This window comes from Carlito syrichta, unplaced genomic scaffold, assembly GCF_000164805.1.
Source record: "Carlito syrichta isolate Samal-C Ts95f unplaced genomic scaffold, Tarsius_syrichta-2.0.1 Scaffold305112, whole genome shotgun sequence".
NCBI lineage: Eukaryota > Metazoa > Chordata > Mammalia > Primates > Tarsiidae > Carlito > Carlito syrichta.
In genome coordinates, this window is record NW_007249208.1 from 478,381 (window position 1) to 490,641 (window position 12,261).

Here is a 12,261-nt window from a genome sequence, read left to right on the forward strand (position 1 = left end):
GAAAACATTACACACACACACACACACACACACACACACACACACACACACACACACACACCATGAAATATTACTCAGTCATCAAAAAGAACAAAATCACGTATTTTGCAGGAACACTGCGAAATATCTTAGGTGAATGAAATCAGAAACAGAGTCAAATGCCAAATACTCTCAATTATGAGAGCTAAATAATGGGCACCCATTAAGAGAGCTAAATAATGTGCACACATGGACACAGCATGGAATATAGACACTGGAGACTCAGAAAGATGGAAAGGTGGGAGGGGCTGAGGAATGAGAAAGTATCTAAAGTATACACTATTTAGGTGATGGTTATGTTGAAATCTCAGACTTCACCACTACAATATATCCATGTAACAAATCTGAATTTAATACTTCCTAAATCTATATCTAGAAATGAGTTCTTATATCTTTTTAACTGACTCCTTTATTATAAAGTGATTTTATTTTTCCTTGAACACACTATTTGCGCATAAATATATCTTTTAATGATATAATAGTTGCTCCAATTTTCTTTTGATTAGTGTTAACATGTTATATTATTTTCAGTTTTTTTACTTTTACTTGTCTTTCTATTTAAAGTGGGTTTCTTACAGGCAGTGTATAGTTGAGGGTAGCTTTTTATTAAATCTGACAATCTCTGCTTTTTCATATGGGGTATTTACAACACCTACATTTATTGTGATTGGGTTTAAGTCTTTTCTTGATTATTGGTTTTCTATTTTTTTTAATCTATCCTATGTTTTAGGGCTTTTTTGCTTTCTTTAGAATTAAGCATCTTTTGTTTTATCTCCATTTTGGCTTACTATCTTAGTGGTTACCTAAGTGTTTATATGATATATCTTTAACTTATAACAATTTACTTATAACTATGTGCATAATAGAACAACCATTATTTGTACATATTTCCCTTTAAGTCTTTGTGTTATTGTTGCCATACATTTTGCTTTTATATCGTCATTATTTTTGCTCTAAGCAGTTGATTATCATGTAAAGATATACTTAAAAAAAGAAAAACATAATATTTATCTACAATGTTGAAATTTCTGGTACTCTTCATATCTCTATGGAATCCTAAATTTTCATCTGGTATCATTTTGTTTTTCTTCAAGTGTTTCCTTTAACATCTCTTATAGTATAAATCTGCAGGTAGCATATTCCATCATCTCTTGTATATCTGAAAAACATTTTAATTTTACTTTTGTATTTGAAAGACATTTTTACAGGTTAAGGAATTCTAGATTGACAGGTTTTTTTTTTCCTGTTCTTTATGATGTTGCTTCATTGTCTCTGGCATGCATTGTTTCTGAAGAGAATCTGCTGTCATACTAATCTTTGGTTATCTATATGCAATGTGGTTTTTCCCCATTTGGCTCCTTTTAAGATGTTATCTTCACCACTAGTTTTAAGCAATTTAATTATGATATGCCTTGATGTTGCTTTCTACACATTTCTTGTGCTTTGCTGAGATTTGGGGGTTTATATGATTTTTTATTCTTATTTTTATTTTAAAGATGGGTGCAATTCAGGGATAGGCATATACATGGTCATTGGACAGGAAGTTTGGACCTCACTTTAGTCCCCATTTCACCTAGTTTGAGATCACATACCTTTATTGATGAAGTGTGCCTCCTCCTTTCTCCCATGGTAGTTTCCCACTACTGCCAATCCTTTTCTTACAGTATTAGGATAATTGTTCAGGGTCTGCTTATAAGAACATGTGGTACTCAGTTCTTTGTTTCTGTGATAGATTTCTGACTATTATAGACTCAAAATCAATCCAAGTTACTGAGAAGTTCAAAATTTTGTCCATCTTCGTGGCTACATAATATTCTATCATGTATATGTACCACATTTTTAAAATCCAGTCCACTTTCGATGGGCAGCATGGTTGGTTTCATGTTTTTGCTATCGGGAATGATGCCGCAATAAACATGTATGTGCGGGTGTCTTTTTATAAAGAGATTTGAGTTCCTCTGGGTATATTCCCAGAAGGGGAATTGCTGGGTCATATGGAAGGTCGATTTTTAGATCTTTTAGGAATTGCCACATTGTTTTCTATAGAGGTTGTACTACTTTACACTCTCACCAACAGTGTAGAAGTGTTCTCTATTCGCTGCATCCTCTCCAGCATCTGGCTATTCTGACTGAAGTTAGGTGGTATCTCAGTGTGGTTTTAATTTGCATTTCTTTGATGACTAGTGAGGGTCAGCATTTTTTTCATATATTTGTTGGCTGTCTTATGTCATCTTTTGAGAAGTGTCTATTGGTCTATGAGTTTATGACTTTTGTCAAATTTGGAAAGTTTTTAGCTGTTATTCTTCAAATGTTAGTTCTGTTTTCATATTCTCACATTCAGGGAATCAAATTAGTTAGGAATTATGCTAACTGAAGTTGACTTACCACTCATTGAGGTGCTGTTCATTTGTTTCATTTTTAAATCTCTTTTTTTAAAAAATCATAGCTACTCATTAAATCACTAAATTTTCTCCTACAATGCATAATTGCTGTTAATCCCTGCCAGAGAGGTCTTTGGTATTTTTTCCCCTCAGATATAGTAGTTTTCAATGTCTAGAGGCTCAATATGGGCTTTACAAAGGTTTTTTTTAATCTCTCCTTAACATGTTCATCTTTTCTTATAACATCTTAAATAAACAAAATAAAAATAAAATTATAATTGTTTTAACGTACTTCCCTAGGAATTCTATAATGTGTGCCATTTTTGATTGACTTTTATCCTCACTATGGGTTGTATTTTCTACTTCTTTGTATATCTGATATATATATTTAATTGGATATCAGACATTGTCAATTTTAACTTGTTGCATACTGGAAATTTTGCATTCCTAGAAATACTCTTCACCTTTTTTCTGGTAAGCAGTTTAATTATTTGGAGATAGTGATCTTTTAGATCTTGATTTTGAGCCTTGTTAAGTGATGCTAAAAAGAGCCTAATCCAGGGATAATTTGTTTCTTCTAATGAGACAAAACTTTTGAGTGCTCTATCTCATTACTGGTGAATTTTAAGGTTTTATTTTATTTATTTATTTTTTATTTTTTTATTAAATCAATATTTTTTATTATGGTTTTGTGGGGTACAGTTAAGGGTTAGGTGTACAATTACGTTTCATTCAGGCACCCTGTTGATAAGAGGTGTTTCCCCTTCCCCAGAATTTTAAGGTTTTAAAATCTGGCTTATAGGCACAGGCATTGTTATCAGCCTTTGAGAGTACACTAGGTTTTTTTTTCTCTAATTATTTTTGTGATGCTCCATACCCCGGTCTCAGGCAGCTTCCTCACATGCATTTTTAAGGCAGTATTCCTCTAAATATTTAAAGAGGTCTCTCTGTAGGTCTCTGCAGATCTTTAGAGGTTTTGTGTATGTGTGTACATGTGTGTATATGCGTGCACATACTCCTTTTTGGTATGCTGGTCTTTGAATGCTAGCTATCTTGACCTTCCTGGGCTCCTAACTGTGTCTCTTCAACTTGGTGAGAGGTGGTAAGTTGCTCACAGAATTACAGATTTGACCTCATTTGTCCCCATCTTTCCATCTCTCATGAGTCACTGTCCTTTATGACTTGATGTCCAATGAATTTAGAACCACATTTACTTTTTAAGTTGCTTCTAAAAAGTAACCAGGGTAACTCTGTTTTCTTTTATTACATCCTGGACAGAAATAGGAGTAAACCATAAATATTTTTCTTTGTTCTGAGAGGAACTGAAATTACTTGAAAATAGCTTCACAGTTTTAAGATTTGTTTTTATGCTTTGTTAGGCAAGCCAGTATTTATTTTAGTCTCAGATTGATTTTTCTCCACTTTTGAAGTATTCTTTGAGTATTCTATCAGATGCTCCATTAAAAGGACAAAATATACCTCACTTAAAAAGTCTTATTGGTAACCTTTCTTCTCCCCCTTCCTCCCTGGCTCCAAAACTGTTCCTACCATAAACACCCAAATAATTTAAGCACAATATTCTTATAAATCTTGAAGAACCAACCACACTATTACTATAATTTCTTGACAATGCTAAAAAGATAGAATGAGACACATTTTAGAAAGTGGAGCTACAGATCTTGGGGCAGGATTTCGAAATTTACAGACATAAAACCTTCCCGGGACAGATAAGTAGAACAATTAGGGTCTGATTCTCAGGAACCCTGAGAAAAGGTGGTGAACGATTCTTACCATTCTGGTACTTTGCAATGGAGAAGAGATGACACATTCCCAACATTGCCAGTTCTGAGATTGAGGGATCACCATGGGAGCACAAAAGAGCCAGCTCTGCGGCCAGGTCACCCAAACACAGAGTATTAAGACTTGGCTAATGGAGAAAGAAAGGAGAAAATGCATTTGCTAGGCATAGTCAGCATTAAATGTCTGCATCTGATCCTGTGATATATCAGTCTAGAATTAGAGGCTAAGCTTCATAGTTTACAAAATCTGCATTCAAACCCAGCTCTGTTACTGAGTCTCAATGTCCTCATCTGTGAAATGAAGATCATAAATGTGACTGTGTAACAGTTACTGTGGAGAGTAAGGGGGAATCTTTATGACAAGAAAGAAAGCTTCTCACAAAGTATTTGGAAATAATAGTGCTTCAGCTAATGATAGTTTCTATTCCACACAGCAGGAAGAAACTTACTAGTAGTATATTACCAGGGTATGGGGAAGTAGAGCAGGATGTGGTTTTCCCAAATAATATTTATTATTATTTCAACTTTGTGGGTCTACATGTGCAGGTTAGTTACATAGATATATTCCATGATGGTGAGGTTTGGGCTTCTATTTTAAGCTTTCACCTAAGTAGTGAATGTGGTACCAATAGGTAGTTTTTCAACCCTGACCCTTTTGCCTCCCTTCCTCCTTCAGAAGTCCCCAGTGTGTGTTCTCATCTAGACATCTGTGTGTTCCCAGTGTTAGCTGCCACTTATAACTGAGAATATGCAGTATATGGTTTTCTGTTTCTGCATTAATTGATTTAGAATAATGGCATCCAGATGCATCCATATTGCTGCAAAGGACATGATTATATTATTTGAATGACTGTGTTAATATTCCATTGTGTATATGTACTGCATTGGCTTTATCCATTCTACCACTGATGAACACTTAGATTGGTTCCATGTCTTTGTTGCTATGAATAATGCTGTGATAAACAGACAAGTGTCTTCATAGTACAACTATTTATGTTCCTTTGAGTATATACTCAGTAATGGGATTGTTCAGTGGTAACTATTTTTACCTATCTGAGAAATCTTCAAACTGTTCTTCATAGGGGCTGAAATAGTTTACATTCCCACCAGCAATATATGAGCATTCCCTTTTCCTTACAACCTCAATATCTATTGCTGTTGTTTTTGACTTATTATAATAGCCATTCTGACTGGTGTGAGATGGTATCTCATTGTGATTTTTATTTGCATTTCTCTGATGAAATTGAACATTTTTTCATGTTTTTCGGTCACTTGTATGTCTTCTTTGGAGAAGTGTCTGTTCATATTCTTTAATTTTTTTCTTGTCAATTTATGTTCCTTATAGATTCTGAATATTAGTCCTTTGTCAGATGCATAGTTTGGAAATATTTTCTCCCATTCTGTAGGTTGTCTGCTTACTCTATTGAAAAGTTATTTTGCTGTGCAGAAGTTCTTTCATTTAATTAGGACCCACATGGCAAATTTTGTTTTGCTACATTTGTTTCTGAGGACTTGGTCATTAATTTATTGCCTAGATGATGTCTGGAACACTGTTTGCTATGTTTCTCCTAAGATTTTTATAGGGCTTACATTGGAGTCTTTAATCCATCTTCGGCTTCTTTTTTATTATTTATTTTTATTATAAAGATGTGGGGTACAATTCAGGGTTAGGTAGACAAACATTGATTATGCAGGTACCCTTGTTGATGAGGTATGCCCCTACTTCCACCTAGCAGTTTCCCTCAACTGCCAATCCCACCCCTCCCTCCACTGACAGTTTTCCACTACTGTCAATTCCATTATGATAGCATTGTAATTCTTCAAGTTCCGCTTATGAGTAAGTACATAAGGAATTCTGTTCTTTGTTTCTGAGATAGATCATTGAGTATGATCGACTCTAAATTCAGCCAGTTGCTGCAAAGTCCATGGGTTTGTCCTTCTTTATGGCTGCATAATATTCCATTGTAAACATGTACCACATTTTATCCAGTCCAGCTTCGATGGGCAGCATGTTTGGGTCCATATTTTTGCTATTGTGAATAGAGTTGCAACAAACATATGGGTGCAGGTATCTTTTTTATAGAATGAATTGAGTTCCTCCAGATATATTACCAATAGGGGAATTGCTGGGTCATATGGAAGGTCAACTTCTAGTTCTCTCAGATATCAGCACACTATCTTCCAAAGAGGCTGTGCTAGTTTGCATTCCTACCAGCAGTGTAGAAGCATTCCTTTCTCTCTGCATCCTCACCAGCATCTGTTGTTGTTTTATTAATGATGGCTATTCCCACTAGGGTTAGGTGATATCTCCATATGGTTTTGATTTGCATTTCTCTGCTGATGAGTGAGGCTGAGCACTTTTTCATCAACAGTGTCTGTTGGCTGCCCATATATCTTCTTTTGAAAAGTGTATATTTATGTCTTTTGCCCACTTTTTTTTATTTTTTATTTTTTTATTTTTTTTTTTGAGTTGGAGTCTCACTCTGTCGCCCAGACTGGAGTGCAGTGGCCGCTCCCGGCCACCGCAGCCTCGACCTGCTGGGCTCCGGCGATCCTTCCGCCTCAGTCTTCTGAGTAGCCGGAATTGTAGGCATGCGCTACCACGCCCGGCTGATTTTTTGATTTATTGTAGAGATGAGGTCTTGCTGCCCAGGCGGGTCTCGAACCCGCGGACTCAGGCAATCCGCTCACCTCAGCCTCCCAAAGGCGCGGGATTACAGGCTGAGCCACCGAGCCCAGCTTGCCCACTTTTTAATGGGGTTGTTTGTTTTTTTCCTTTTAGTGCGTTAGAGTTCCTTGTAGATCTGAGATGTTAGGCCTTTGTCAGACATACAGTTGGCAAATATTTTTTCCCTTTCTGTGGGCTGTCTCCCTGTTCTCTTGATGGTTTCTTTTGCTTTGCAGAAGCTCATGAGTTTGATGAGGTTTCATTTGTCTATCTTATTTCTTAAGGTATGGGCATTAGGGTTCTGAATAGGAATTGGTTGCCAGTTCTAATTTCCATAAGGGTGGCTCCTGCGTTTTCTGAGATTCTTATAGTTTCAGGTTTTACATTTAGGTCTTTGATCCATTTAGAGTTAATTTGTGTTGATGGTGATAGGTAGTGATTCTATTTCATTATTCTGCTTGTGACCAGTGAGTTTTTCCAGCACCATTTACTGAATAGGTTCTCTTCTTCCCAGTGGTTGTGTTGAAGGTTTTGTCAAAGATGAGCTGGTTGAGAAACTGAAGCTTGGCTTCCAGAATCTCTATCCTGTTTCATTGGTCCGTAAGTCTGTTCCTGTACCAATACCAGGCTGTTTTGATTACTGTAGCCTTATAGTAAAGATTGAAGTCTGGAAGTGTGATACCTCCTGCTTTGCTTCTTTTGCTAAGTATTGTTTTGGCTATTTATGGCCGTTTCTGTTCCCATAGGAATTTCTGTATTGTCATTTCCAGGTTGAGAAGAATGATGTTGGTAACTTAATGGGTATTGCATTGAATCTGTCGATTGCCTTTAGTAGGATGGACATTAAAGAATGTTGATTCTTCCTATCCATGAGCATGGAATATTTTTGCATATGTTTGTGTCTTCTTGGATTTCTATGAGCAGCGTTTTTTAGTTCCTACTATAAAGGTCTTTTGCTTCTCTGGTTAGGAAGATGCCAAGGCATTTCATTTTCTTGTGTCGTTATTGTTTATGCGATTGTGCTTTTAATTAGGTTCTCTGCCTGCTTGTTGTTGCTATATAGGAATACAACAGTCTTTTGCACATTTATTTTGTACCCTGAGACTTTCCCAAAGTCCTTTATCAGTGCCAGCAGGTTCCTGACAGATTCTCTTGGATTTTCAAGGTCATATCATCAGCAAAGAGGGACAACTTTATATCCTCCCTTCCTATTTAGATACCCCTGATTTCCTTCCTTTGCCTAATTGCCCTAGCTAGGTCTTCTAACACAATGTTGAAAGAAAGGGGTGAGAGTGGGCAGCTTTGTCTTGTTCCAGTGTTCAGAGAAAAAGTTTCATTTCTGTCCATTTAGCAATATGTTAACTGTGGGTTTATCATAAATGGCATTTACTATTTGAAGATACGTTCCTGCTATATCTAGGTGGTTGACGGTTTTTATCAAGAAGTGATGGATGCTATCAAAAGCTTTTTCTGCATCTACTGATATAATCATGTGGTTCTTGTTTTTACATCAGTCTATGCATTCCATTACGTTTATGGTTCTGTGAATGCTGAACCAGTCCTGCATCCTGGGGATGAAGCCACTTGGTCATGGTGGATAATTTTTGAGATGTGTTTTTGGATCCAATTTGCTAGAATCTTGTTGAGAATTTTTCATCTATGTTCATAAGGGATATTGACCTGTAGTTCTTTTTTGTTGTTGGATCTTTACTCGGTTTGGATATCAGTATGATGTTAGCTACCTAAAATGATTTGGGGAGAATTCTATCCTTCTCAATTGCCTGGAATACTTTCAGTAGGATTAATATCAGCTCCTAATTGTACACTTTGTAGAATTCTGATGGAAAGCCATCAGATCCAAGGCTTTTTTTTTTTTGTAGGTAGTTTTCGTATGACAAAGTCAATTTTCTGGGTTGTTATTGGTCTATTTAGTGTCTCAATGTCTTCTTGTTTCAACCTGGGGAGATTGTGTGATATCCGAAGATCCTCCATTTCATTTAAGTTATCAAGTTTGTTTCCATTTAGGTGTACATAGTAATCTCTGATAATCTTTTGTCAGGGTCAATTGTGATTTGATCTTTTGTATTTCTGATTATGTTTATTTGGGCTTTTTCCCTCATTTTCTTGGTCATTCTGGCTACAGTCTATCAGTCTTGTTAATTCTTTCAAAGAACCAGCTTTTTCTTTTGTTGATGTTTTCTATATTTTTGTGGTCAATGTTCTGTATTTGGGCTTGTATTTTGGTGATTTGGATTCTTCTGCTAAAGTTGGGATTTTGGTGGTCTTCTCTTTAGCTCCCTAAGGTGATTTGTTAGGCTCTCCATTTATGATCTTTCCATTTTCTTGATGTGTGCTCGTAGAGGTATAAATCCCCTTCTTAGAACTGTTTTCATGTCATCCCAGAGGTTTTGCTAAGATATTTCTTCATTTCTATTTGTCTCCAGGGATCTTTTAATTTCTGCACTGATTTCAGTGTTGACCTAGTAGCTGTTCATCATCATGCTGTTTAGTGTCCATGTCTTTGTGGGCTGTGGCAAAATTTTGTGTTGATATTTATTTTTATTCCACTGTGGTTTGCAAATGTGAATGGCAAGATTTCAACCTTAGGGAATTTATTTATGCTTGATTTTTGGCCAAGGATGTGATCAATTTTATAGTATGTTCCATGTGGTGATAAGTAGAATGTATATTCTGAGGTTGTTGGGTGGAATAATCTGTAGGTATCTATTAAGTACATTTGTTCGAGTGTCAAGTTTAGGTTCTGGTTCACCTTGTTGATTTTTGCCTTGATGACTTATCTAGGGTTGTCAATGATGTATTCAAGTCCCCTGTTATAATAGTCAATATCTTTTTTTAGTTTACTTAGTAGTTGCTTTATAAATGCTGGTGGGTGCATATATGTGTAGGGCAGATATTTCTTGTTGATGAATTGAGCCTTTTATGATTATGTAGCATCCTTTTTCATCTTTTTAAACTCTTGATAGCTTAAAGATTGTTTTGTCTCATATTAATATCACAACTCCTGCCTGCTTTTGTGATCCATTTTCCTGGAAACTAGTTTTCCATCCTTTAACTTTGAGTCTTTGTGTGTTCCTTGTAGTTGGATGAGTCTCCTGGATGCAGCAAATAATGGGTCATGGTTTTTTATCCAGTTTGCCATTTTGAATCTTTTCAGTGGGCCATTTATTTCCATTATTCAGTGTCAGTGGGAGAGGCTTTCCCTTCTGATCTTTGCTCAGTCCTCTATTCTTCCCTGATCTGGGCTCTGGATTTGTTCTATTTTGAAAAAGGATGGTGGTTTTTGAAATTCAAATAAAGTAGGGGATGTGGTGCTAGGATTCAGAAACTACTTGCAAATTACAATGTTCACTTATTGCGGTATGTGTTCCCTGAGACCCACGCCCCCCCAACACTATATGATGATGCAAAGCAGAAACCAATGCAAAAAACAATTGAACACACACAGACATACACACACATCCCAAAACAAACGTGAATAACAACAAAATGAAACAAAACAAACAGAACAACCAAGAAAGCTAAACATACACACACATGCCTAGCACAAAGCAAATAGAGAAGAAAAACAGAAAGACTGGGGAAAAAAAAGAAGGAATTCAGATCAAACCCTCACACATATTCACACACAACTTAAACTATAAAAAAATAAAAATAAAAAACCCAAAAGAACAAAAGAGTGAAAACAAAGCAACAACAACAAAATTGAAAGATGAACACTCATTCACATAAACACATAAACAGAAAATGACAAATAAAAGAAGACACAGAAAAAGAAAAGAAAAAAGGAAAAATCTTGGGGGGATGCAGATCAAACCCTCACATGCAAATTCATGCACAATGGAAAAATATTTTTAAAATAGATGAACTAACAAACAAGCAAAAAAGTTTTAAAAAAAATTTGTTTAAGTTAACATAACAGTTAAATCTGCCCTCTTGTGGTAGTCGTTATAATTGTTCCTCTGATCAGTTCTCTTCTGCAGAGCCACCTCTTTCACTCTGACCTGTGTCTGGATCAGGATACGAGGAAGGGGCATTGGAGGTGGAGACTGCAGTCCTCCCTTCCCACTCTTGTATGGTCAGGAAGATCTCTGGTGCAGAGGTGAGGAATTTTCACTTCCCCAGGTATGCCAGCCTACCCTGGAATGGCAGTCTCCTATTGTAAATGAAGTCCAAGCTCCACCTGGGTTTGTCTCTCTCAGTTGTGGCCCAGCTGTGTGGGCCTGATGTTCAGAGGACTGTTGGGAAAGAGGGGGTTGGGTTCAGCCCGGGACTTACCACTGATCTCTTTGGAGTCCTTCCTTGTCCTTTTCTGACCACACCATTTAGCCTGTGGCTAGATCAGGATAGGGGGTGGGGCGTCTGGACCTCCGCAATTACCAGATCCCTCTAAAGTTTGTGCTTTCAGGATATTTCCTCTCGGTCATGATCAATCCCTGAGCAGTTGATCCACCAATCACAGAGATTGGGTCTGTTGCTCCACAGTGAGCGAGTCGGAGCACTTTCCTGCCCCACCTTCAAAAGGGGGGTAGGGTGCCTCTCTTGTCCTACTCTGTGGGACTTTGCCTCTGGATTCCCTCCACAGCCTCTACAGTCAGTGCCCTGCCAGGCACTGAAGTGGTGAGGCAAAGCCTGCAGCTGGCTGTCTCTCCTGCTGCCATGATGAGGCAGAGCCCGGGGCATAGGTCTCTCCCCACCACTTGTTCACAGGAAAACTTTTGTCCTTTTAAGAAAAAAAATGGCGCTTGGCTTCTGTGACCTGGGAAGAGACTGGGACCAAGTGAAGAAGCTGCAGCACCAGCTGTTACACCTGGGGTCTGGCCACTTGTTCATGAGCCCTCTCTTAGACAGTCTTTCCCAGCATCTTCTTACCAGGAAGGGTTTTGTCAACTTAAAAAAAAGAAAAAGAAAATGGCACTTGGTTTCTGCATCCTGGGACTCACTAGGGTCCAAGCCCAACAGCTGTGGCACCAGCCACTGCACAAGGAGAGCCCTGTCCACTAGCTCTCTAGCTGTCACTCAGTCAGCTGCTCACAAACCCATTAACTCAATAGGTCTCACTCACACCAGGAGACTGGCTCAGCCACCATCTTCCCGACCTCTTTGCCATCTTTAGTTAATTTTTGTGTATGGTGAGAGGTAGGGGTCTAATGTCATTCTTTTGCATATGGTTAGCTCGTTTTCTCACCACCATTTATTAAATAGGATACATTTTCTCCAATGTTTAATCTTGCTGATTTTGTCAAAGATCACTGGGCTGTGAGTGCCTCTATTGCTGTGTTAGTTCTTCTTTTCCATCGGTCTATGTGTTGATTTTTGTACCAGTACTATAATATTTTGATTACTGTAGCCTTGT